The sequence below is a fragment of the Natator depressus genome, chromosome 3, assembly GCF_965152275.1.
Source record: "Natator depressus isolate rNatDep1 chromosome 3, rNatDep2.hap1, whole genome shotgun sequence".
NCBI classification, from domain to species: domain Eukaryota; kingdom Metazoa; phylum Chordata; order Testudines; family Cheloniidae; genus Natator; species Natator depressus.
This window is the reverse complement of record NC_134236.1, coordinates 67,606,242-67,634,062: the sequence shown is the minus strand read 5'-3', so window position 1 is coordinate 67,634,062 and position 27,821 is coordinate 67,606,242.

Sequence of the window (27,821 nt, the reverse complement as noted above, 5' to 3'; positions counted from 1 at the left end):
TCATTATAATTCAGTTTGTCTGCTCCTTTTCTTATCTTAACAACGAACTGATCCATATTTTAAAATTAAAAGGGGGTATCATACGGTTGAATTAAAACGTAAAGCCATGGGCTTGTTATGCTATTTCAGTAGAGTACACGTGACAAAGATTACAAACACTGTAGACACTGCGCTGGGCACGCCTGATGCGGCCGCTTATATAGGTCAAAGAATTTTCTAGAATAGTAGTCGGAGGGGACGGGGAGGACCAATGGTAATGCGGCGCTGCAATAGTGGGGACGCAGGCTGCAATCCATACTTTAAAACTAAAAGAGCGTATCATGCGGTTAAATTAAAATGCAAAGCCACTTTTTTTTTTTGAGACATTAGGGCAGGGGTGGGCAAACGTTTTGGCCTGAGGGCCACATCGGGGTTCCAAAACTGTATGGAGGGCCAGGTATGTATGTTTGTGCCTCCCCAAACAGCCTGGCCCCCTCCCCGTATCCACCCCCTCCCACTTCCTGCCCCCTGACTGCCCCCCTCAGAACCCCCAACCCATCCAACCCCCCCGCTCCTTGTCCCCTGACCACCCCCTCCTGGGACCCCCTCCCCCTAACCCCCCCCCCGGGGACCCCACCCTCTATCCCTGCTCCCCTGAGGCTGCAGGTGAACCTCCCTCCCTGCTCTCCCCTGCCACCGCAGTGCAACCCCCCCGCAGTGGCCCGTGGGCCATAGTTTGCCCACCTCTGCATTAGGGTGTGCCTGGGCACACCCGGCACACCCTGTATGCACGCCTACGAGAAGCGGCATGTATGGGGCTCTGACCCGGAGCGACCGTTTGCCTCCTTTGTTTTTTGGTAGGCTTCCTCAGTTCCTTAACTTTCACGCAGCACTGCTGTGTGTCCCTGTTGTAGCCTCTGTCCAACATGCCCTGTGAGATTTTGGCAAATATATTTGCATTTCTTCTTTTTGATCTGAGTTCTGCCTGCACACATGCTTCTCCCCATACAGCAATCAGATCCAGTGTCTCCCTTTCGGTCCATGCTGGAGCTCGTTTGTGATTCTGGGTCATGGTCACCTGTGCTGCTGAGTTCGCCATGCTGACCAAACAGGAAATGAAATTCAAAAGTTCCTGGGGCTTTTCCTGTGTACCTGGCTAGTGCATGGGAGTTGAAAGTGCTGTCCAGAGCGGTCACAGTGGAGCACTCTGGGATAGTTCCCAGAGGCCAATACCATCGATTTGCGTCTGCACTACCCCAAATTCGACCCAGCAAGGTCAATTTTAGAGCTACTCCCCTTGCCGGGGAGGAGTACAGAAGTCGATTTTAAGAGCCCTTTAAGTCGACAGAATGGGGTTGGTTGTGCGGACGCATTCATTTTAAAATCGACCTAACGCGGCTAAATTCGACCTAACCCCATAGCGTAGACCAGGCCTCAGTCTGTACAGCTGCCTCACTTGCTGTTTGAAATAGTTTGTGTCATGGTTTAGACCAGTGATACTCAGACTGGGGTTCCCAAGCCTCAAGTGGCTCTTTAACGTGTCTCCTGCAGCTCTTTGCAGCACATGCTATTAAAAAACTCTGTGATTTAACTATTAACTAATCTAAGTTATTAACCAATCAAGATGCTTTTACTATGTTATTAACCAATTGTAGCTGATAAAATAATACTACCTTGTCAGTCATTTTGCCATGAGAATTTATATATATTTATATATATAGTGATACAGCATGGCCAGAGGGCAGCAGGAGAGTGTTTTGGTTTTTTTTTTAAAGCAGAAAAGAATTTTATTTGTGTAACACTTACAAGGAATCACCAAAAAAGGATAAAGCAAAACTGTGCAACAAAACAAAAGCAAACACAAGGTATAACACAGCAGCCTTTGGGAGGGAGAAGTGTTCAGGCTAGCCTGGGCCCAGAGCGGGGGGGCTTCCTCGACACTCATGGTCTTCCACCCTCCTGAGTTACCTGGTGGCCTAGAGCGGGGGGGCTTCCTCGACACTCATGGTCGTCCACCCCCTCGAGTTACCTAGTGCCACGCCCAGTGTCACCGATTATTCCTCTCCTGAGAGTGCCCGACAAGATGGGCACGGCTGCGGGGTGGGTGGTTTGGGGGTGGGGGGGACGTACACCACGTGTGATAGGACCCCTCCTAGGTGACAGTGATGATGGTATCCACAGCGGCAACGGCTGGGGCTGGGGTCTCTTGCTCTTCCCCTCAATCAAAGGGTCAGACGGAGGAAACCAGACGGGGTCACCGAGCAGAGAATCTCGGACAGCGCCCACCGCTCCTCAAAGGCGTCAAGGGAGTCGGTGGACGCCGCCCAGAGGAGCTCCACCCGGATACATGAATGTACTGAGAATCGGAAAACAGCCCTACAATCGCAGGATGCTCCATTAGCCAACCTCCCCTCTCTGGTTTTATAAATGGCTGTTTTAGCTAGGGCTAGGAGGAGGTTAACCAGGAGATCTCGCAATTTTGTTGGGCCATGGATGGGGAGTGTGTAAATAAAAAAGTGAGGGGAAAAAAGTGTAGCCAAAAGCATAATAAAATATTCGTGAGGAGCTGGAAAAGGGGCTGCAGCCTGGCACACTCTAAATATACGTGCGCCAGGGTTTCCCTCACGTTGCAAAAAGGGCAAGTATCCGGGATGGGGGTGAACCGTGTCAAAAACACGCCCATGCTCACAGCTCCATGAAGGAGCCGCCAACTAATGTCCCCGACGGGCCTCGGGACCAAGGTGGAATACAGGCTGGCCCACCGGGGTTTCTCACCCTCCAAAGGTGGCAGGAGGTCCCGCCACTTTGTATCAGGGCGGGACAGCAGGGTGCGGGCATGAAGGGTGTGAAGCGTGAGTGTGTATAGATATTTCCGTGGCGCGATTTGGAAGCTGACTGGCTGCAGTTCATGCAGCCGGCTCGCAGTGAAAGGGTGAGGGGTTTGTTGGGATCTACGGGGTAGGGGCCCAATTGAAAGGTCCAGCGGGCCTGGGGTAGAGGGTGGGCAGGGTGCGCCCTCGCGCAGGGCTCGGTTGAGATAAGCCTGAGCAGCGGGCGTCAAGGCGGCCTTCACCTCCTGAAGTACGTGCCGGGGGGTACAAGGTCTGGAGAGCCCCATGCGCCCAGCAAGCGTCGGGGGATCCAGCCAGTCTCCCCGGTCGTAGTCCAGGAGGTCTCCGACTCTCGTGACTTCCGCCAGGATCAACCTCTGGTGCACCAAGCGGGACTCCGCCACCTGCACACGGAGCTGGGGGTTGTGTAGCAGGGGCTCCGCGAGGAGATCTGCTCCCACGGTGGCCGCCACGAACCTGGTCGTTGAAAACAGTTTCCAGGTCCGGAGGAGGTCCTGGTAGAAGACCGGCAGCCTGGAGAGGTCTCGCGGAAAACCTCTCGGACAAAGATAAAAGAGCTGCCGGTCGTATCGGAGCCCTTGGAAGCGGGGCAGGAAGGTGTGCGCCAATATGCTCCATGTCAAACTACCTGCACTATAAAGGAGCCTCTGCAGGGCCTGGAGGCGAAAGACATGGTCCTGAGTGTGCAGACACTTCAGGCCCTGCCCTCCTTCCTTCAGGGGTAGATGAAGAACCCCAACAGGGGCCCAGTGCATTCCTGACCAAAAGAACTCTAGAATCGATGTCCGGAGGTTGGTCAGGAAACCCGGGGCCGGGACCAGGGTGTTGAGCCGGTACCAAAGCATGGACAGGACCAGTTGGTTAAGCACCAGTGCTCTCCCTCGGTCTGAGGACGTCCAGTTCCCTCCTCCGGGGAGCAGGTCAGCAGTTCTCCCCCCTCCTCCGGGGGTTACAGCTGAAGTAGTAGCAGCGTCCGAGGGTAGGCGTGGGGGGGCTGGCAGGCAAGCTGGCAGCCGACCAGCACTCGAACGGCAGCAAAGAAAAACAGGAAAAAAAAAAAAAAAAAAAAAAACCCACGAAGAAAAAGCGTCTGGCCCGGTCAGGGGAGGAACTAAAGCAGGGGCAAAAAGCAAGGAAAGCCCAGGCCAGAGGGCAGCAGGAGAGTGCCAGAAGGGAGCCTTCTTCCCTGTAGAGGGAAGAAAGTTTGCTATAGATTAATTAAAGCACCTGAAGCCAATTAGAGCACCTGATAACACCCCCCTGCTTTAATCAGACAAGGGAAGGAGTTGAAGCAGAGTGGATTGGTGTTGGAGCAGAGAGCAGTTTGGAGGGAAGCAGAGGAGAGTTTGGAGAAGTGCTGTGGTGGGCTAAGAAAACCAAGACCCTAGGTAAAGGGACACCTGGTTTGTGCAGAGGGAGGGCAGGAAGCCCCACAAGCTGAAGGGCAGGAGAGGGAAGTAGTCCAGGGAAAGAAACCGCTAGTTCAAGCGGTTTACCACTATTCCTAGGGCCCCTGGGCTGGGACCTGGAGTAGAGGGCGGGCCCGGGTCCCTCCCTCTCCACTCTCCTCCTCTAGGACACTAGTGGGGCAGTTAATACCCCAGTTCAGGGGCGAGAAATGGTGCCCTGAACCCTCCTCAAGAAAAGAAAGCGCGAGACCCATCAAAGTAGCGCCGGCAATTTGCCACAATATATATAGTAAATGAAACAATGAATTCACACTAATGTGGCTCTTTTGGGTAATGTTGATTGACAATTTGGCTCCTGAACCACTGAGGAGTGAGTATCACTGGTTTATATAATTAGATCAGGGCCCATAAAAGGAATGATGTCTTAGTTTACATTCTACTTCATCTGTTATAAGCATTTCATTTACTTTAGTGTGGTTTGTATATGTTTAAAGCAAGCATTTGGTGTTCACTGTAAAGAAAAAACAGTCAAGACTTTGTCTCTAAAGCAGTCATTTCATTGCTGAGACCTTCAGGGTTCCTAATTAATTCTCTTAATCTCTTTATTTCCCCAAGCTCTCTGCTTTAGTTTACAAATCTAAATTATCAGCGCTGCAGGGATGACTAATAAATTAACTCCGAAATCATTGTTGGTTTCCCTTCTCTGAAGTTACAAACACTGAAAGAAAACAAAGATATCACAGCATAATGTGTGACCACACCTTTATGATTATAGATGGTCTATATAAGCAGTTAACCATTATAAATACCCATATTTAGTATTTCAGGCTCTTTATGATGGGTACTCTAGGCTTCCCTTCCCCATATATTAAAGAAAAGTTTCTGTACTAAGTAGGCTTGGCAAGCTGGTCAATGAACCGGTCAAAGAATGGCAGCTGAATATTGTCATTCATCAAATATTCCAATAAGAATGCCCTGATATAGGTGGCAGCCTACTGTTTTGATTGCATCCTGGTTCCATCTGTTAGCAAGCTGACTTCAATGTATTGATTGTTCACTTTACTACATGCTAATGCAACATGTTGGGAAAATGCTGAACTAATTGAAAGATGCGCATCTCGACTGATTTGAATATTCTAGAGCAAACAGCATATGTATGTATTTCTTTATTTGTTAATCAGGCCATTAGTGTACATGGTGGTTTCCAAAGCACATTAAATAAGTAAAAAGACAGAGTCCCTGCCCCCAAAGAGTTTACTTTCTAAACTGACTAGACAAATACTGAAATTAACACACAAGTGAGTTGGGGAAGAAGAGGAGGATTCACGACCATTAAACTTCCTATACCAGCACAAAGAGTAATGACGTATAGCCATTAAATTGGCCTACTTACCATGAATGCATTTGAAATTGATGACTTCTTTTCTTTTATGGTTGCTATTTTTCATTTCTTTTGTGCCTATTCAGTCTTGAACAACACACATTTAACTGCTAACCTAACATTGCTAAAAAGGAAAAAAAAATTTGAACTTCATTTCATTGTGTTTCACATTTTTCTGAGTTAATATAACTCAGTTAAGTAACTTGTGGGGGTTTTTTGTTGTTGTTGTTGTTTTTTATTAGACATATGTGTCTAAGGCTAAGCCTACTGGAGACCATAAAGTCTTATTTTCTAACAAATCAGTGCTTTAAAATATTTGACAGTATTTGAACCAGTCAATTGACCAATTATTTTTTGACCTGTCAAATACCCAGCCCTACAACTAAGCCTCACTGCAGGGCTGGTGACCCCTTGCAATTCATACACAGCTCCGTCCTGTTCCATTACAGCCCAAGTTACAGTGTAAATTAGAGTAACAACTGAATGAAAGGTGATGAATCCTGTATAAAGGCATGCCACACGCAGGAGTATGGATAAGAGATTGAACTATATTTCCTGGCCTTAGTCACAATGACAGTAACTATTTGGTGTTCTTGTCCTAGTATTCTTTCTGTTCTAGTTTCCTGCAATGTAGTTCTATGAAACTTCTTCAATTAAGAGTGAATTGTCAGTTGCTGGTATAACCCACTGGTCACAGTGTCCCCCTCTGTGACCAATCCACAGAGGATGTGAATGTGTTATAGCTCCAGATGCAAGCTTTTAGCTCTGAAGGTCCCTGTTCAATCCCCAAATTGGTGATCATCAGTTTGGCATTTAGGATTTTGTCCTTTGTCCATGAGCCTCTGGAACTGATACAATATTACAACACACTTCAAAAGGTGTAACAGTGTTAAGTGTAACCCACACACCTCCTCGGTGTGGTGCTCTGTCCCATCTAGTGGCACTGAGACCACTTAGAGAGTCAGAGATTAATGAGTCTGCTCTACAACCTTAACTCATGGGCATATGGCCTTTAGCTCGTGCAGTAGAGGCTCATACACAAAGATCCCAGGTTCGATTCCGACAACCAGGGTCTGTCAGTATTACATCAAGCATGGATCCTTAAATCCACCAAGACTTTCTTAACAAAACAATGCAAACCAACTTTTAAGCTATTCTGTTTTACTGTGTAAATGCCTGAAAAGTATATATCAAATTGCCAGAATGAGACCCCACAATTCATGAGTGAATTATGTTTAAACTAGAGGTGTGAAACGATTATAAAAATTAATCGCAACTAATCGCAGTTTTAATCGCACTGTTAAAAAAATAATAGAATACCATTTATTTGAATATTTTTGGATGGTTTTCTACATTTTCTAATATATCGATTTCAGTTACAACACAGAATACCAAGTGCACAGTGCTCACTTTATATTTTTATTACAAATATTTGCACTGTAAAAACGATAAACAAAAGAAATAGCATTTTTAAACAAAAGAAATAGCAATACTGTAGTGCAATCTCTTTATCATGTATCAGAGGGGTAGCCGTGTTAGTCTGGATCTGTGAAAGCGGCAAAGAGTCCTGTGGCACCTTATAGACTCACAGACGTATTGGAGCATAAGCTTTCGTGGGTGAATAAGTGGGTATTCACCCACAAAAGCTTATGCTTTCGTCTGTTAGTCTATAAGGTGCCACAGGTCTCTTTATCATGAGAGTGCAGCTTACAAATGTAGAATTTTTTTTTACATAACTGCACTCAAAAACAAAACAATGTAAAACGTTAGAGCCTCAAGTACATTCAGTGCTACTTCTTGTTCAGCCAATCGCTAAGATGAACAAGTTGGTTTACGTGTATGGGAGATAATGCTGCCCACTTCTTATTTACAATATCACCAGAAAGTGAGAACAGGCATTCTCATGGCACTGTTGTAGCCGGCGTTGCAAGGTATTTATGTGCCAGATATACTAAACATTCATATGTCCTTTCATGCTTCGGCCACCATTCCAGAGGACATGCTTCCATTCTGATGATGCTCGTTTAAAAAAGTGTTAACTAAATTTGTGACTGAACATGTTGGGGGAGAATTGTATGTCTCCTGTTTTGTTTTGCCCGCATTCTGCCATATATTTTGTGTTATGGCGGTCTTGGACGACGACCCAGCATATGCTGTTCGATTTAAGAACAGTTTCATTGCAGATTTGACAAAATGCAAAGAAAGTACCAATATGAGATTTCTAAAGATAGCTACAGCACTCTACCCAAGGTTTAAGAATCTGAAGTGCCTTCAAAAATCTGACAGAGATGAGGTGTGGAGCGTGCTTTCAGAAGTCTTAAAAGAGCAACACTTCAATTTGGAAACTACTGGATCCGAACCACCAAAAAAGAAAATCAACCTTCTGCTGGTGGCATCTGACTCAGGTGATGACAACCACACTGCTTTGGATCGTTATTTAGCAGAGCCCATCATCAGCATGGAAGCATGTCCTCTGGAATAGTGGCCGAAGCATGAAGGGGCATACAAATATTTAGCGTATCTGGCACATAAATACCTTGCAACGCCGGCTACAAGAGTGCCATGAGAATGCTCTCACTTTGTGGTGATATTATAAATAAGAAGCAGGCATCATTATCACCCATAAATGTAAACAAACTTGTTTTTCTAAATGATTGGCTGAACAAGAAGTAGGAATGAGTGGGCATGTAGGTGCTAAAGTTTTATATTATTTTGTTTTTGAGTGTAGCTATGTAACAACAACAAAATCTACATTTGTAAATTGCACTTTCACAATAAAGAGACTGCACTACAGTACTTTTATGAGGTGAATTGAAAAATACTCTTACGACAGGTTGTCACCCCTGGCGTTCAGTCTGCGAGCTGTGGGGACTGCTGTACTCCCCCAAGACCCAGCTGGGCAGGCCTCTCTCATGCTGCTTTTCTGTCCCCACTTCCCTTTCCCAAAATAAGCAAACAGAAAACAACAAACTGGTAATCTCTTTGACTGATCTCAAGCCACCACACTCAACTTTCACTTTAAATCTGCACCAGTGCATGAAACGCAAATCTCACTCAGAACAATAAGCTGTGCATTTCACCCTGCTCAACTACACCACTGTGACAGGCTGTCACCCCCGGGGTAAAGTCTGGGCGCTGTGGGGACTACTTTGCCCCCTAAGCCTACAGCTGAGCTGGCCCTTCTCACATGGCTCTCCTGGTGACTCAACCAGCCTCTCCAGGCCCTGTTATCACCCAACACGACAGCAGGTGGTGCCACACACCAAACTGAGCTACCCGAGTGCTTTGCCTAAGCCACTCAGGACAGACAGAAGACAACATCCAATTTCCCAGCTCCCTAGCCTTGCACCCCTTCTGGACAGGGCTCTGCAAGGATATTTTGCACCCTAGGCAAAACTTCCCCCTTGCACCTCCCTGCCCTCCCCTCCTCCCCCCTCAGAAAACTAGTAAACTTAGCATTATAAACAGCCTGTCAGAATGGGTAACAGCTGTTGTAATGTTTCTTATTTACCTTTAAGGCGTTTCAATTGTTTGCCATTGCCTCTGATGGTGTCCCATTCAAAGTCTTACTATTGTGCAAAGCTAAACAATTGAGCCTTGCATTGCATCACCAGCCAGGTTAGGCAGGGTGACAAATCCCCCTTGCCCCAAAGGGCCATTATCCCCTGGTGACTAATTTCTACTCCGAGTCTGTAAAGCAGACTTTTAAGGTAAATACATTATTCCTTCAATATTACCCATGGACACATCTCAAAAAGATTCTCACTCTCGATAAGTTACCAGCCTTGTGTAGATCCCTTCCACGTTCCTCTTTGTGCATAAGTGCCCTGTAAGACACGTGTGGGTGCAGTGAGTTTGTCAGGCCTGCGGTGACAGCTGTTTGTGAAGATCAGGGGGCCCTTTGCCTCGGGGTGCTGGTGTCACAGTGAGCTTGGGCTGGCTGACAGTATGGGGCAGGGCACTGAGGCTGGTGGGGCAGGTAACACTCACTGGGCTGGGGGGCAGGAGGTGCCTATGCTCCCCGCCTGCCCCTGCTACTGTGGAGGCTGCCACCACCCTGGGCTTGGGCCGCCCGGCTCCTCCCGAGCAGCGCCCGGTTCCTGCTGCTCTCGGCCGGCAGGTGCGGGGTCCCAGCCGAGCCCAGCCCCTTGCGTCTCCTCCGCGGCGGCACCCTCCACCCATGTCTGGCCACGGTGGCAGCAGCTGGAGAGCCTGAGAGGAGGAGTGGCCCCAGGGCAAGCGTGGGAGATTCTGAGGTGAAAAGGCTGCTGGCCCTGGCACGGCCCAAGCGCTGAAGACTGACAGGTACCTGCCCCTAAGCAATAGTGAAAAAAAAAAAAAAAAATTGGGGGGCACTGCTTTTTGGTGCCCCCAAATCTTGGCGCCCTAGGCAGCCGCTTAGTTCCCCTCATGGTTACACCAGCCCTGCTGCTGGAGCATAAACCCAGAATCGTACCGTCTGACACTGCACAGGGATCTGTACAAGGTAAGCTCATTAATATAGTTCGTTTTGCCCTTGATGTGGAAAAAGGTATGCACAGCAAGCTTGTGTTAACCAAGCTGAGATTTTCCAGACACTTCATTCAAAACACACTGGTTAAGATAAAGCATAAAACAAGTGTCTTAAACTACAGAAAGATTAAGTGATAGCAAACAGATCAAAGCACACTACCTAACAAATAAACAAAAACTGCAAACTAGGCCTAACATACTAGATAGATAAGGACTACTTTTGGCACCTTAGAGACTAACATTTATTTAAGCATAAGCTTTCGTGAGATACAGCTCACTTCATTGGATGCATTCAGTGGAAAATACAGTGGGGAGATTTATATACATAGAGAACATGAAACAAGGGGCGTTACCATACACTAAGAAGAAAAGGAGTACTAGTGGAACCTTAGAGACTAACCAATTTATTTGAGCACTCACGAAAGCTTATGCTCAAATAAATTGGTTAGTCTCTAAGGTTCCACTAGTACTCCTTTTCTTTTTGCGAATACAGACTAACACGGCTGTTACTCTGAAACCATACACACTGTAACCAGAGTGATCACTTAAGGTGAGCTATTACCAGCAGGAGAGCGGCGGGAGGGAGGACCTTTTGTAGTGATAATCAAGGTGGGCCATTTCCAGCAGTTGACAAGAACGTCTGAGGAACAGTGGAGGGTGGGTGGGGATAAACATGGGGAAATAGTTTTACTTTGTGTAATGACTCATCCACTCCCAGTCTCTATTCAAGCCTAAGTTAATTGTATCCAGTTTGCAAATTAATTCCAATTCAGCAGTCTCTCATTGGAGTCTGTTTTTGAAGTTCTTTTGTTGAAGAATTGCCACTTTTAGGTCTGTAATTGAGTGATCAGAGAGATTGAAGTGTTCTCCAACTGGTTTTTGAATGTTATAATTCTTGATGTGTGATTTGTCTCCATATATTCTTTTACGTAGAGACTGTCCGGTTTGACCAATGTACATGGCAGAGGGGCATTGTTGGCACATGATGGCATATATCACACTGGTAGATGTGCAGGTGAACGAGCCTCTGATATTGTGGCTGATGTGATTAGGCCCTATGATGGTGTCCCCTGAATAGATATGTGGACACAGTTGGCAACGGGCTTTGTTGCAAGTGTAACCCTTCTGCCCATCAGAGTTGGCAGCAACAAGGGCCGGGTTCAATATCTAGGGGATCCATTCCAATAACACAATGCAAACCGGCTCGAGCCCCCACCCAGTGACCTGGGACAAATATATACCACCCCCGCTGGGCGCCTCCAAGAGGCAATACTTCCCCTCTCGCAAGCACATAGTCTGAGTGTAGCAAAAAGCCTTTTAATAACAGAGAGAAACAATGTGGCATTATGTTGGGGAAACACCACCAACAGGGTTCATAACACAACCCATGAGCAAAAAAAACCCACCCCAAGCAAATTGGGGCATGCCCCTTTCCCTCGGGTTCTTGAGTCCCAGCACCCAAACGTCTCTTGAGTCCAGCAATCCACAAATCACCCAAAGTCCAAAAAGTCCAGCCCCAGAGTTCAAAAGTTCATCTGCATAGTGTTACTCCCCAGTCTGGCTAAGTCTCCCCAGTCTGCGTGTGGGGGAAAGGGGTAAGGGGCACCTTACGTGTCCTGAAGCTGACTGCCCCACAGGGCTCTGCTCCGCTCTGCACCGCTCGCCATCTCACGAACAGCTCTGCTCAGCTCACCGTCTCACGAACACACTGCTGTCTCACGAACGGCTCCACTCCACCACGACCGGCTCTGCTCTGCACAGCTCGCCGTCTCACGAACGGCTCCGCTCTGCTCAGCTCGCCGTCTCACGAACAGCTCTGCTCAGCTCGCTGTCTCACGAACACACCGCTGCACTCTAGATCTTCCGGCTCCCCACTACTTGACACAGTGCTCAGTGATTTCAGCTCATAGTAGTGGGGGCCTTAGTGCTGGTGCACCTTAAGGCCAAAGTGAATGCAGCACAGTACCTGTAGCAAGACTCTTAATAGACCCAAAATTAGCTCTGACATTCCACAGTGGAGAGAGACAGAGGTGCAATTGGTGCTTCAGGCCCTCACAAAGGGGCCTACACCACCAGGTACTAATACCTGTCTCAAGTCTCTCTCAATTCACACAGTTTTGGAACCCATGACCCTTGCCTAGCGAGTGCTACTTAGTTGATGGTGAGTCCCTCCATCATAGCAAAAGGCCAAGTACAGTTCCAAGCACAGTTCCCATAATCAGGGTAATAACAATTTATTCTTCCTGCCCCAATAACAGAGACACTGGGGATCCCACAGCAGCCGAAGTGACCATTTGGGCAGCTATGGCCTCAGTCTAGGCGGCGTGGGTGTGCCTATGCAAATGAGATCAGCCCCTGAAGTTTTTTTTTTTCCACAACTTGCCACACCTCACCACCAGATGTCAGGGTGGAGCTCATCCTGACACTGCTTACACAAGGATAGGTTCCTGGGTTAGTGTTTTTGTTATGTGGTGTGTGGTTGCTGGTGAGTATTTGCTTCAGGTTGGGGGGCTGTCTGTAAGCAAGGACTGGCCTGTCTCTCAAGATCTGTGAGAGTGATGGGTCGGTCCTTCAGGATAGGTTGTAGATCCCTGATGATGCTTTGGAGAGGTTTTAGTTGGGGGTTGAAGGTGATGGCTAGTGGCGTTCTGTTATTTTCTTTGTTGGGCCTGTCCTGTAGTAGGTGAGTTCTGGGAATGAGCAATTTCTCACCCTGACTGATGATACAAGCAGGCCTGCAGATTCTTAAGGCACAGACTGCAACTGCTGTGCAGCCTGGGTTCCCCTCCCCCGTTCCAAGTCCTTTGTCTTTCAGAACTTCCTTCACGTGTTGAGTTGGGGGGGGGGGGCTATTGTTTCCCTTAATGGTCCATTACCTTGAATAGGCCCTTTACAACCAGCTGCCTAGTGGGTGTTACCCAGGTGTAACCACGTTTGAAATACAGATACATAGTCAATATTCATAACTTCAGATACAAAAATGATACATGCATACAAATAGGATAGTCGGATTCGGCAAATCATAACTTTTCCATAGACATCTTAAATGACACATTTTGTACTATGTCATAATCATTTCACGATACCACTATGACAGTGGCTCTCAAACTTTTTTACTGATGACCCCTTTCACATAGCAAGCCTCTGAGTGCGACCCCCCCCCTTATAAATGAAAAACACTTTTTTTATATATTTAACACTATTATAAATGCTGGCAGCAAAGCGGGATTTGGGGTGGAGGTTAACAGCTCGCAACCCCTCCCCCCATGTAATAACCTCGTGACCCTGAGGGGACCTAACCCCCAGTTTGAGAACCCCGGTACTATGATGAATATGGGGGTACAGTGTCACAACTATTGTCTCTCTTTTTTACAGTATAAATATTTGTAATAATAATAATAATAAAGTGAGCATTGTACACTTTGGATTCTGTTTTAATTGAAATCAATATCTGAAAATGTAGAAAAACATCCAAAAATAATTATAAATTTAAATTGGTATTCTATTATTGTTTAACAGTGCAATTAAAACTGTGCAGGCAGGGTGAAATGCCAGAAGCCAGAGCCGGCCAGTGGTAAGAGACAACCAGGGGGCCCAGTCTGCTGTGGGGAGCCCGGATCCTCCATCTGGCCTGGGCGGGGGGCCAGGGTGCCCGAGAGCAGGCCCCAGACTGTGTCCCTTCACTCCAGGCACGACGCCGTTGGTGGGATCCAAGGCGGGGGCTCCAGTCTGGCCTCTTACCTCCTCCCCAAGGTCTGCAGACACACTCTATGGGGACAGGAGACCCTGCCCCAGCTGGGAGGTCACAGGCAGGGAGTTGCCAGGCAGGAAGGGCTCCTCTGGCATGGCTCCCGCTCCTACTGGCCTGACCTCAAAGGCCACCTCACTCCACCTGGGCTCACTCAGTGCCTGTGTCTGGCTTCCGCTGCCAGGCTGCCCCTGCAGGGTCCCACTGCTGCTCTGCTGCCCCCACCGGGTCCCTCCAGCTCTTGGTGACAGGCTGTCCCCACTGCCATCTGGGCTTTGTGCTCAAGACAACAACCATGTACAGCACCACTCCACCTGTCGTCTCTGGCCTGAGGTTTGCAGTTGCGGGGAGGGAACCACACACACACACACACACACACACACTTCCCAAACTATGCCCAAGCCATCACTGCTCCACACCTGCCTGAGGCTACTACGGCCATGTTAAAAAGTGGGCAGGCATAGCCCCCTCCGTCCTCCAGTTGATGGGATGTGGAGGGCCCAAATGTTCTTTGTGTCCAGGGCCCCAATAAATCTAATCCACTTCTGTCTTGCAGGAAATCCTAACCCTATTACAGTCAAAGGAAAAACACCCATTGACTTCAGATGGGTTTGGATTTCACCTCTTATCTTCGATGGCAGCATTCATGCCTGGTCAGAGTTGGACATCTCAAGTTCTGTTCTTACACTTCTGTCTATTTGGGCACTATGGATTGCGTTTACCATTTCCAACTTTGTGCTACATGGTTGTATAACCTGAAATCCTTGCTGCATCTGATGGGATTATGCATAAATGTCATCGCTCGTCCCATCACTTTCGTCCAGACCAGGTGACCCAAGTCTAATGTATACGGCATCTTTCTTTCTTGTGGGTCTCAAGATTGGAGTTCATCAACATTTTTCCATAAAAATTTTCAGAGAAATTGGAATTTTTTTCCAAAATTTTCTACAGAATATTTCAGGTTTTCATTTAAGTTTTTTTTTCAAAAAATCATGAATGCTCTTGTGAACATTTCCATTTAATCATAAGAACATTTTTTGGACTAAAAATTTTAACTGGCTCTATTCAGAGTTAATAAAATTAAATTATACCTAAGAACAATTAAAGCAGCAGCAAATGTATATCTCTACTTTTTAATTCCAGAAATTTACATGCAAATTATCAACAGAAATCTGAATCCCCAGTTAAGGAAAACATTTATAAAAATGTTCTAATTCCATTTTCTCAAAATTATAATTAGTACATAACCAATTAATGTTGATTTCATGAGAAAGCATATACAGTGGCAAAAGTAAAATTACTAGGCCATAATTCTGTTCCCATTGAAGTCAGTGACTTCAATGAGAGAAGGATTAGACGCTACTTTATAAGTAAGACATTACTATCTGACAACTGTTCATTGGCCTAAGTGAACTAAGACAGCAGCTCCCAGGGGATGGATATTCACACACAAAAATAATCACAAGTGACACACTTCGTAACAATGCCAACATCGCAGAATGGACTCTGAACACTGACTACCCTTCCTAATCCATAAATGAGGTCCTTCCAAGTCAGAATTGAGGCAACTACGTGGCAACATAGTGTGGAGACGTTTGCAGGGATATTACTCATGGGCTCTATCTGTTCTGTGGATAAATAGAGCTAATACTATTACTCACATCTTTCACAAGTACTATACTTCTTTTTAAAGGAGACAAATCTGGAGTTCATGCTCTTTTTGTCTTTTAGTTTGAACAGTATTCTTAATCTGCCCACCAGTGTCAACTGCTAATGCTAACCTGTCAACATTTCGTTATCAGGGAGATTAATTCTTAATGTACTTTCACCTGGACAGATAATTATTTTACTGTCACTCTGACTCCTACAATCGTATACACAACACAAACCACCAGAAAGACAACACATTGTATCCATGTGATATGTAAAGCCTTGGTTTTGCAAGTGTTCAATTAAAAAATGTCTAATTTCACACATTGTCATTGCAACAGAACCAGGATAACAAAACTATGGGCAATAAACAGCAACTTGGCTGCATCTTTAGATTGAATAAAAAGCAGTGGATAGAGGGAAAAGGGTCAATATAAATATATTTGGGGTTTGCTAAAGTATTTAATAGAGGGTCCCACAAATTTTACATTGCATTTTAATTTCAATCAGTTTGGGTAAGAGTGGTGTCATAGATTGAAAACTGACGGAGTTGTCTTCTAAAACTATGTGGTAATTTGATTTTGAGCTCCGCTTGTGGTCTAGCCTGTTATAGTTGCCTCTTTTTTTAGAACAGCAAGATAGGATCTGTTGAACACTGAATAATATTTGCCAAGGTCTATAAATGTCTGTAGATACTGACTGACAGTGAGTCAGTTCTGCATTTGGGGTTTTATAAATAGTCAGGGGGAGAAATTTAAATTGGTAGAAAAAGAAAAGAATTTTCTATAATAAACAGACATTATACAAATAACCATTTGTAACCAAATAAGCTCATCTCACAAGTGTTTCCAGTACCACCATTTAAAGAGTGTGGGGAAAGAGGAAGAAGAGAAAATGTAAAATAAATCAGTGTTAGAAACAAGCAATGATAAAAGTAATGGAATTTCTGTAATATTATATGACATCCTAATAGGTTCCAGTTGCATAGGTTTGTAGGTATATACCTGTAAGCAACCTTTATTAGATGGGCCTCTGAACTTAATTGGGAGTGCTCCAGTTGGGAAGATCCTGAGCGCTGCAATTCAGCCTCAGAGACTACAACTCCCATAATGCCTTGGGGAAGAGAGACTTCCTCTTCCAGGAAATGCAGGGAGCGCATGTGGTGGCTCCATTTTGGAGAGGAGCTGAGCTTGCTTTTGTGGAGCAGTGTCCATACCAGGAAGTGTGGCTAAACTGCTGCTAGGGAGCTAGAAGCTGCTCCTGAGAGCCTGCTGGAGCTTTGATCAAGCAGGGAGCCTCAGAGACTGTTGGTGGCTTCATGGGAGCCAAGGCAGTGACTGTTGCTGTGCCTAGAGCCGACTGAGGTGGGCCTGCAGTGAAGGCTGTGTGAGTCACGACCACGCTTGTATGGGAAAAGTGATTGCCAGGAGAGGGCGACAGCAGAGAGACTAAAAGGGGTTGTCTGAGAAGAGACAAGTGTTTTGTCATCAAACCAGAATCCAGGGTTGCTGACATCTGGTTAAAACAACTCCAATCTTTGTTTCATAGAATATCAGGGTTGGAAGGAACCTCAGGAGGCCATCTAGTCCAACCCCCTGCTCAAAGCAGGATCAGTCCCCAATTTTTGCCCCAGATCCCTAAATGGCCCCCTCAAGGATTGAACTCACAACCCTGTGTTTAGCAGGCCAATGCTCAAACCACTGAGCTATCCCTTCCCTCAGAGGGGGTGTGCAGTGATCCCAAGTTAGAATTGTTCTGACCCTTGTTGCCTTGGCTGGACCAATTTACTGGACCGACAGAGTGCTGTCTCCAGCTTCAAAAGTCTTCAAGTGTGCCCACGCAGGGGTTTAGGACTCTGAAATCCAGAGGAGCATACACTCTGGGGTGGGGCAAATGGTGACACTGTAAACACAAGTTTAGATAAGTTGCATTACTACTGGGTAAACTGCATTTGTTAATTGATCAAACTGCCCCCTGCTGATTTAAATTAGTAGTGACACTTAATACCTGTCTGTTATACCATATTTCTTTAAATTAAGGTGTGCTAATTCTAATCTAACTGTATATTGGGTGTATAGCATTTATAATTGGTATTTTTGAGTTAGACCCATTGCACAGATTAGTTTAGGTTTATTCCTGGAGGCTCCCAGGGAATGGCATACATTTATCTACCTTCCCCTCCCATTCTCAGCATATTTCTCGTATTAGCTGCAAATTGTTAAGGGTATGGGTTGTGTCTACCAATGACCCCAGACTTGCAATTGACTTCATGGATGCACTACTGCACACACACAACTCTATTGACTTCAGGGGACTGTGTGGATGCAGCCAATTGTAGGATTGGGCTTATGTTTGTACAACATCTAGCATAACTGAGCCTTGATCTTGATCAGGGCCTCTGGGCACTACTGTAATATAAATAATGAGTAAGAGCAATATCTATTTCTCTGTCATTAGCTGATTCTCCTTTGTTTAGCAGTTGACATACACAAGTACTTGACACACATCTGTCTGATGGTTCTGCTTTCTTAACATTTTTTGGACAGAATGAGATAAAGAGAAGCTGTGCTTTTACAGTCGGTGTATATTTGACATGAGATTCGCTATGTGACCAAAATGCACTGCCCAGATCGACATTCACTTTCTGTGATGTTTATAGTAGATAATGAGCTCCAAGGCAGAGACTTCATCAACTTAAACACATTATTCTCAGTGGAACTACCCAGACATACTTGCTAGTTTGTATGTACAGTACGTAATTTACGTAGCTAATAACCTTTTGTAGTCTTCCATGTGAGAAACTGTTTACTGGGGAAAACTTATCCTGACCACAATAAATGGTCTTGTTATAAAAAGAAAAGGAGTACTTGTGGCACCTTAGACTAAATAAACTAAGGTGCCACAAGTACTCCTTTTCTTTTTGCGAATACAGGCTAACACGGCTGCTACTCTGGTCTTGTTATAGATAATGCAGCTATATACACCTATATCCGTCCCCCCACCACCCTATGACAGTTATCGCACAACAAGGGGGCTTGAGGAAAACATCCATTATCTTCTATTTAGCAGCCCAAAACCTCAGCTATTGCTTTTATGCTTTGTTCTAAGAAAACTGATGGTGTCACTTTGATTTCCTAAGGACACACAGAGACAATTCCAGAATGCGAATGAGAGGATTGGTTTTCTCTTGCATGCCTCTGAGGGTCTGTCTACACTTAAAACACTACAGCAGCACAGCTGCACCACTCCAGTGCTTCAGTGGAGATAGACACTACCTACGCCGATGGAAGGGGTTCTCCCATCAGCGTTGTTACCAGATTTGCCCGTTACTTTGGGGTATGCTTATGTATTAGGGTTACTCTTCTGGGGGTTCTGTAATTCTATCAATGTACTGCTTGTGTCACTTGTGTTCTTATACGGAGTTCTACTTCTCCCTTCTCAAGTTCCCTCCTAATGGAGCTATCCTGCAGGACCTAGGTTCCCCAGGGCTGGGTTCTTCCAGCCCCAGAATCAGATGAATACACACACACGCATTAAGAGAGCGCATCTGAGAGGACCGGGTTAATCAGCACTCCCAAGCTGACCCCTTAGATGTCCCTAGACTCAGCAGGCTGGGTCGAACAGCACCTCCAGGCTGTCACCCTCCTATGCCATGGGCACCACACCAGAACAGAGCATGCCGGGTCGAGCAGCACTTTCAGTCTGCCACCCTCATATGTCCCAGGTTCAGCACGTCCCTATCCCCAGTTTCATGTTACAATTGTTCGGGTAGTAACCCACTTGATGAGCAAACCCCACTGGATTTTTGAGCACTGCAGGGATCTTTAGCTTAGGTATGAGGAGTGTTCCTGCAGAGCGAATGGGGAAGCAAAAAAACACCCACCAGTGGGTGGAGGGGGGAGAGAAAGGGGCAACCAGCTTAACCATTAAAGTTATTTATTGCCAGGTAATAACCATACAAGGGAGCCAAACAAACGAAACAGCGATAATATTAAATCTAACTTAAATTTGATTATAAGTCAGGTTTAGAAAACTAATAACTGATCACACAAGTCAGGGTCAGAAGGCTGTATCTAGAGAGAGAGCTGGGTTCTCACCACTCCATGAAGCTTGAATCAACTGGGGTTCCCAGGTAGTGGTAGCTGAGGGTCCGGAGTCCTGGAGACAGGCAGAGCCCCCAGCATGATCAGTCAGGAGAAGATAAAGTCCCTATGGAACTGATACAGATTTTGGATCCAGGCATCAGAGCACTTACTTGAGCATAGGTAGGGGGTTTTTTTTTTTTAGGGAAAGAACAATGGTTCAAGGGAGAACACTAGATTGTTTGTGGATAAACTGATGGCTCAAGGGAGTATACCAAAGTTGTTTTGTTCATGCTGGACAATAGGAACTGATAATTCTTGGCTATGATCGGTGTTCCTTCAAGGGAGCACAATGCAATAGGGCAGCTTCAATATTTTGGATACCCATAAAGGCTTTATTACTAGAATTGGTCCGATAACTACTGAGCTGGGTGTGTGCAGGCATGGGTTCATTAACATCTGGAGCAGAGATTCCCCATCATGCAGTACTTCCCTGGTTTTCTGGTCCCATAGTTCCATGCGGTTCTTGCCTTGGAATCTCTGTTCTCCATTCTGGATGCCCATCTCCAATGCAAATGAGGCTAGGGGAGTTTCCTTAATCATGTCACCCTTGTCTGGAGGGGTTTCAGGTGTGTCTCCCACTGCCTTTTTATACGTCTCTCTTCTGATTGGTTTTGGTTCAAGGAGAAGCTGGGGGGACGGGGGGGGGGGGGGGGAAGAAGGTCTTTCGTGAGTCAGACAGGCTGGATACTGTACCCTGGTTCCCCAAGAACACAGAGCAGATAGGTAACAGCACAGGTAATCCACCTCCCTGAGAGCCAGTAGCTAGGTTGATGGAAGAATTTTTGTGTTGACCTAGCACTGTCTACACTGGCGGTGTAGATCAGCTTACCAAAACCATTCATGGGGGTGGATTTTTCACATCCATGACCAATGCTGTTAAACAGACCTAACTTTCTAGTGTAAACCAGGCCTGAATGTTGTTAGCTGAGGAAAAAGTTTAAAGGGGCTGAAAGCCAAAACACACCATGCCTTTCCTTGGCCAAGGCAGGGAGAGTAAGAATATTACATAGCTTAAAGTTTAGCCAAGAGCTGGGCAATTATTTTTTAAGCACACAGATTTTTTTCACTGTAGAGTGCTTTTTTTTTTTTTTGGTGGGAGGTACTCAGAATATTCACAAAGTCAGGCCAGGTCAAATTTGATAAATAAATAGTTTCAGCCAAGAAAAAACAAACTCTTCCTTAAGAAGTAGAAATGTTTTATATCGACCAAGTTGAAGTGTGTTGTTTTAACTTATTTCAAAATGCTGTTTCAAATTTGGCCATTTTTCTTTTTTTTAAAAAAAAAACAAAGGCAAACACCACACAAAAATGGCCGAATTGAAATGAAAGATTTTTTTTAATTATTTCAAGTCAGCCTAAACATATCAGTCAATTGAAAACAATTTAATAGTTTGATAAAGAGATTTGAACCAAAACCAATTTTTTAAAAATCTAATCAATATTTTTTCTTCAGATTTTTCAGTTTTGTCCCTGAACTAAAAATCTATTATTTGCCCAGCTCTCTCCACAACCTTTCATTTAGAATTAATCAGCCTGCCAAAAAGCTAGGGCCCCATTGGCTTCTGGGGGTTGCACAGCTGAGATGACTACCTACATTTTGTGTTGTGTCAGTGACTGAAAAGATCAGGCAGTGATTCAAAGAAAAGAAATGTTAATACATTGAAATAAGTCAAACAACAGATATCAGGAATCAATGTGGGTCCTAGATTGTTTCAAACACATGGCTTAGAGCAGGGCCGGATTTACACTTTATGCCGCCTAGGCACAGCACACGCACACATCCCCGCCTACAGCTCACCATAGTGTATTCCATAAAAAATGAAACTTAACCCACTTTTAACTTAGGGGCACCCCTAGAACGCCAGCACCCCTATGCACATGCCTATTGTGCCTAATTGGATGGCTCTCTCTGGAGAAACAGTATGTGTATCTAGACAAAAACATCAGGCTGTAACCTAGCGGATAGAGGCCGCATCCTGTGACTGACATAAATAACATGTTCTTTGAACAACAAATTCCCTATGCAGCATTGCCCTTACTGTAAGCATGGCCAAGGAGCTCCAGCCAGGGAGAAAGGCGAGTAGGGTCAGCTGCAGCCATGACTCCTCCACTGCCCTTGCATACAACCTTCCTGCCCCCTATGCCAGGCACTGGCTGCAGGGGCACAGCAAAGCCTTCATGGCATCTCTACACCAGATATGGAGGCCCCCTGAGCAGCAGGTATTGAATAGGTTTCATTTTGTCTCTGTGTGTGTGTGTATTTCTTTGTACTAACATACCACAGTCTTTGGAGAGCAAAGAAGTCATACATCTTTAATCAAAAATAAAGATTTTTGTTGTTGATCATTTTTGTTGTCTGAAATTTGTAGGCAAGAACTCCGAGCAGTGACTGCATCCGATTGCCACATAATAAGCTGCATTTGCAGCAACCTCCTGTATCTCCTTAACATCAAAGAAAGCACAAAACTAGAGCCATGTTAATTCTCAGCTACTTACATATATGGATCAGTGTGATAGGGTGCACTCACCTCTCGTGAGCACCTCCTGGCAGCTGTTGCCCTTGTCAGGCAGGTCTTCAGTGGCTCAGCTCTCCAGCTGAGTCACACAGGTCTAAAATGAATGAACCCTTTCTGGGGTAACAAAGGTCCAACATGGTCTTTCACTGTGCCGTTGTCAGTTCTGCAGCGCTGTCTTTGGGCTCAAGTCTCAGCCCCTTCTGTGTTAGCTTTAAGTCTGTCCCTGCCCTGTTATGGAGCTCTACTCCCCAGGCTTTCTCCCTGGAGAGTTCATCATTAGGGATTCTGTGGTTTCCCAGCCACCTAACCAGGTCACTTCTTAACTTCAGTCCCCTTCCAGGGTAGGGTGACTAGATAGCAAGTGTGAAAAATCAGGGGGCAGGGTTGCCTGTATAAGACAAAGCCCCTAATAGCAAGACTTTAGGTCACCCTACTCCAGGGTAGCAAAGGTTCAACAAATGGTTGACCCTCTTCAGGGTCTTCAGCCCCATGCCTGAGCCTGTTTAAAGTCCCAGCCCCTTTCTTGGGCTTTTATTACAAAGACTTATCCCCTCCTTGAGCCTAGGCCACTTCTCCAGTGGCCAGTGTGGGGACCCAGGCCCACCCACTACTCCAGGTCCCAACCCAGGGACCCTATACACAGCAACCACATACTACTTCCTCTAATAGTTGCTGCTGCTATTTCCTGGGCTGCCTCCCAAGTAGCCCCTACCTCAGGGCTGAAGTTCTCAACTCCTCACCAAATGCCAGTGTCCCCAGAACCCTTCTTCTGGTTCTCCCTTGAGCTCCAGCAAGAAGCATCCTTCCTTACTCCTCTGGTCCAAACCATGATCTGATCTGCTCAGACCCTACAGCTCCTTTTAACTGAGCCTGCTGGGCTCTGATTGGCTGCTTCCCTGCAGCCATTCTAGGCAGGCCTGAAGGGCCCACCCTCTCTGCCTCTTCTCTTGAACGGCGTGTGGTAGGACTGCGAAGCGTGCAGCAGGGGGCCTCAAATGGCCCAATATGCCCTGTCACAATGACCTCCTGAGGTCCCTTCCAACCCTGAGATTCTATGATTCTAATATATCAATGTGCAATCTTCCCGTTCTCCCATTGTGCACCAGCCCCTGCAAATCAATCCAGAATCATGCAGCTCTGTGCTGTAAAGCTCTTTGTGAAAGATTATACTGTATTTGTTCAACCTGCTGCATGAATCCTGGCACTAACCCAGAGACGGATTTACCACTAAGTTTGAGTCTGACGTGCTTGGATAATATGATGGTGCCTATACACAGAGGGCACTTACTAAACCTCCTGACTCAGGAGACCTTGGTGTTGAAAGCAGCACTGAAACAGAGTGCTAATTACAGTTTTGACAGAAGACTCCACCTGAAGCTCTTTGTAAATTCATTTTCTAAAACAGAGTCTGCCACAGTAACAGCAATTAAATTGCAAATATCAAAATGGAGAAATTTACCAGCCAGCACTTAATTGTTGCCTTTCTAATTCTTGCAAGCTTTGGTATTAGTATAACAATGCATCTAGCTCTAGGTGATCCTTGTGATTGTAGTGCTTTATTAATCTATGAAATTATCACCAGAATAAGTCCAAGCACTAACACAATGACGTATTCTTCTTTCCCCTCCCAGATATTTCATTCAAAAATTTTGATCAAGAACATAAAAACACCATAATGTCTTACTGGGAAATCTATTTTTATATGAAATCATGCAACCTAATGCATTTTAGATGTTCTTTGTTGTGGATGAGGACACTGGGACTGGGATGAGAAGCCTGAGAAGTGGAGAAAGGGGCTGGGTAGGCAGGAAGAGACAGGACTAGGACAGAGACAGGTTGGAGGCAGATGGGGTCTATCTTGAAGGGAACAGAAAGAGCCTGTGAATGGAACCTCAGATTCCTGAGTCTCGCCATTCCTCTGCTGTCAGCAAATATCAGTGAAACCCACTGGCAAAGTGAATTAAGCACCCTCAATTCACCACCACCACCTCTTTTGTGCATACCCCTTGTGACACAATCTTTAATTATATGATCGCATACTATATTTTCCGTAGGACCCCGGCCACATTCAGTGCATATGTAAGCAGAGTCAGGATGAGCTCCACCCTGACATCTGGTGGTGAGGTGTGGCAAGTTGTGGAAAAGAACTTCAGGGGCTGATCTCATTTGCATAGATGCACCCACCCCGCCTAGAATGAGGCCATAGCTGCCCAGTGGTCACTTTGGCTGCTGTGGGATCCCCAGTATCTCTGTTATTGGGGCAGGAAGAATAAATTGTTATTACCCTGATTATGGGACTCAAGGACAGTGGAACTGTACTTGGCCTTTTGTTATGATGGAGGGACTCACCATCAACTAAGTAGCACTCGCTAGGCAAGGGACATGGGTTCCAAAACTCTGTGAATTGAGAGAGGTTGGGGACAGGTATTAGTACTTGGTGGCATAGGCCTCCTGGTGAGGTCCTTACATGCTAATTGCACTTCTTCCTCTTTCCACTGTGGAATATCAGAGCTAATTTTGATTCCCTTAGGAGTCTAGTTACAGGCTGCTGAGCTGAATTCACTTTGGGCTAATGATGCACCAGTACTAAGGCTCCACTACTACAAGCTGAAATCACAAAAGAGCTAAACTTACTAAGAGCTGAAATCACTGAGTGTTGTGTTAAATAGTGAGGGAGCCTGAAGCTATATGGTGGAACAGTTTGTGGAGCGGCTGGTGGAGCAGAGCAGTTTGTTGGATGCCTAGAGCAGCTCATGGGGTGGCTGGCAGAGTGGAGCCCCATGGAGAGGTAGGGCCATCAGCTTTGGACCAAGTAAGGTGCCCCTTAACCCCCTCCGCCCCCCAATCTCCACCCAGGTTGGGAGGTAAAACTCTGCAGATAAACTTTTGAACTCTGGGGCTGCCCTGACCAAGGACAGAGACTTTTGGGTCGTTGGACTTTTGGGACTTTGGGTGATTTTGGGTTGCTGGACTCAAGAACCAAAGGGAAAGGACATGCCCCAATTTGCTTGCGGTGGGGTTTTTTGCTCATGGGTTGTGTTATGAATCCTGTTGGTGGTGTTTCCCCAACATAATGCCACATTGTTTCTCTCTGTTATTAAAAGGCTTTTTGCTACACTCAGACTATGTGCTTGCGAGAGGGGAAGTATTGCCTCTTAGAGGCGGCCAGCGGGGGTGGTGTATATTTGTCCCAGGTCACTGGGTGGGGGCTCGAGCCGGTTTTGCAATGTGTTATTGGAATGGAACCCCTAGATACTGAACCCGGCCCTTGTTGCTGCCAACTCTGACCGGCAAAAGGGTTACACATAAAAATGGATCAGCTCTGGGAATGAATCAGGGTTGGGTAGTAAAAGAGGCCTTGATTTTTGCAGAAGTTAGAAGGAGTATAATGAATAAGGCAGAGTTTTGTAGGGAGAGAAAGGATGGTCTTATGTTTAAGGCATAACATAACACCCTGGATAATAGACTCCTATTCCTGTGTTTGCCACAGAGTGCCTGTGTAACGCTAGTCAAGTCATTTAAAAATCATACTTTTTACAAGTGGTAATTAATTGTATGTTCTTCATCCTCTGGGCCTTTGGGGCTGGGTGTGAGTTGCTGAAGTGTTGAGCACACACAGCTGAAATTGAAGTCAAGGGGAGCTGTGCTTTATAGTTCCATATAAAGCTAAGTACTCTGAAAAACTGGGCCCTAGGAGCCTCACATTGGGCACCCAAAATTAACTTTAATTTCTCTGTTCTTTAGTTCCCTATATCTAAAATGGGGATAATACCATCCATCCCGTCACCCCAGGGATGTTGTGAAAATATATTAATGTTTTCAAAGCACTTTGCTACTATTGTGATGAGTGCCATCAAATTATTAATTTCCTCATGGGCATTTCTGTCTCCACAGGAGGAATAGAGCACAGGAACTAAGACATGGGATGACATATTGAACAATGGGGAGAAAACAAAGTATTGGATAGTTGCTCATTAAATGACCATCATCCATCCTGTGCACAGACTCCTTTGGAAATTTATGTTCTCACCCAATAAAGACAGTATAATAATGCACATGCACTAGCGGGCCAAATTAAGGTTTCACAAGCAACTATAATTCTGGCATTACTTAACTTATTAGTGCTTGACATTACAACCTTAATGTTCTTTTGGTGTCATTTTGGTCTGTAGTATACTGTATACCATATTTTGTTTTATATCTCGGTTAAATTATAAGCAGGGGTATGGCTCATTAAACTAAATACATCCTGACAATCCTCTACCTTTACTGTAATGTTTAAGGCCTTTTCCCAGCTGGATGCTGCGCTGTCAATTTTAGGTTTATTCAAACAATGCAAAGCTCTACAGATTTCTCCTCTTGTGCCTTTCTGTTATTGTCTGATAAACAAAGTTTCCAAAATTATTGGGTCCCTTGGTAGCATTATTTTATTATCTGTCTGAAGTGCAAAGCTTCTTCACGAGAAAAATATATGTAACTGAAATGTTGTAAGCTCTGCATACCTTCTAATGCTTTGCTATGAAGGCAGTAGGTAAAGCTTATTTATTATTTCCGGTTAAAGTTCCCATTTCACTAAAACTTCTGGGCAAATTTAGTTGGGTTCCCTACTTGATTATATGGTGATAATTTGATGTATCACAAGCACCAGTCCTACTTTTCCAAATTTGAAGTATATTATATACACTTGAGAATGTGCTTGAATCTTAAGAACGTGGGGATTTGCCCACGACAGTGTTCTAAGAAATTTTGTTTTTCATTCTCCTTCCATTTCAATCCATACCAATCTGTAACATCTAAAATATTTTAAATTCAATTTTCATTGATTAAACTGTTATACCAATAAAATAAAAACAAGCAGGATCTTATTAAAGGGGGAAAGGCAAAATGCCACATTTATTGTGAATACAGAAAGAATCATAGTAAGCAGTTAGTTATAGCTATAACATTCCATTCCTATCATATTTATTCACACATTCATTCATACACACATGCACACACAGGTTCTGCAAGGTTGTTATCATAGTTACCAGCCTTAGAGTTGCTCATGCCAAGCCACTGGCCAGGTGGCCTGGACATGAGGAGGGAGCAGGGCCTTCTCAGATGCTCGTCTGATGCTCCTGGAAGTTGGTTTGCAGAATCAGACCCCAAAGTTCTCACTTTCTAGAGTCCATTTTTATAGGAATTTCTTCCTATGCCAGTCTATGGGAATTGCTTCATCATGCTGTTGCTGAATCAATCAGCAGATGGCACATTCCTGACGGCTCCGTGCTGCCAGATGTTATCTTGTTCTTTGGTTCTCCCATCCTTGAGGCTGTTGGGTGGATTCCAGTCTGCCCTCCGGGGGTCCTCTGGTTATTTCCACTTAACGCCTTCTTCGGCCGATGAACACTGGATTCTTAGGCTGGCACCTCCCTGATCATTCAGTTATTATCCACCCCAAGCATCCATCCACATACAATTGGTAACAAAGCGAGATGAATACAACAAAAGGGCGGGGAGTCTCTGGGTGCTGTTTCTGTTGTTACAGAGTATTGCTTTGAGTCTCTCTCTGTGTGAGTAGTTGTTATTACAAAGAACTGCTTTGAGAACAGACTCTGTCTTAGAATGTACTAACACAATTAGCTGCTTG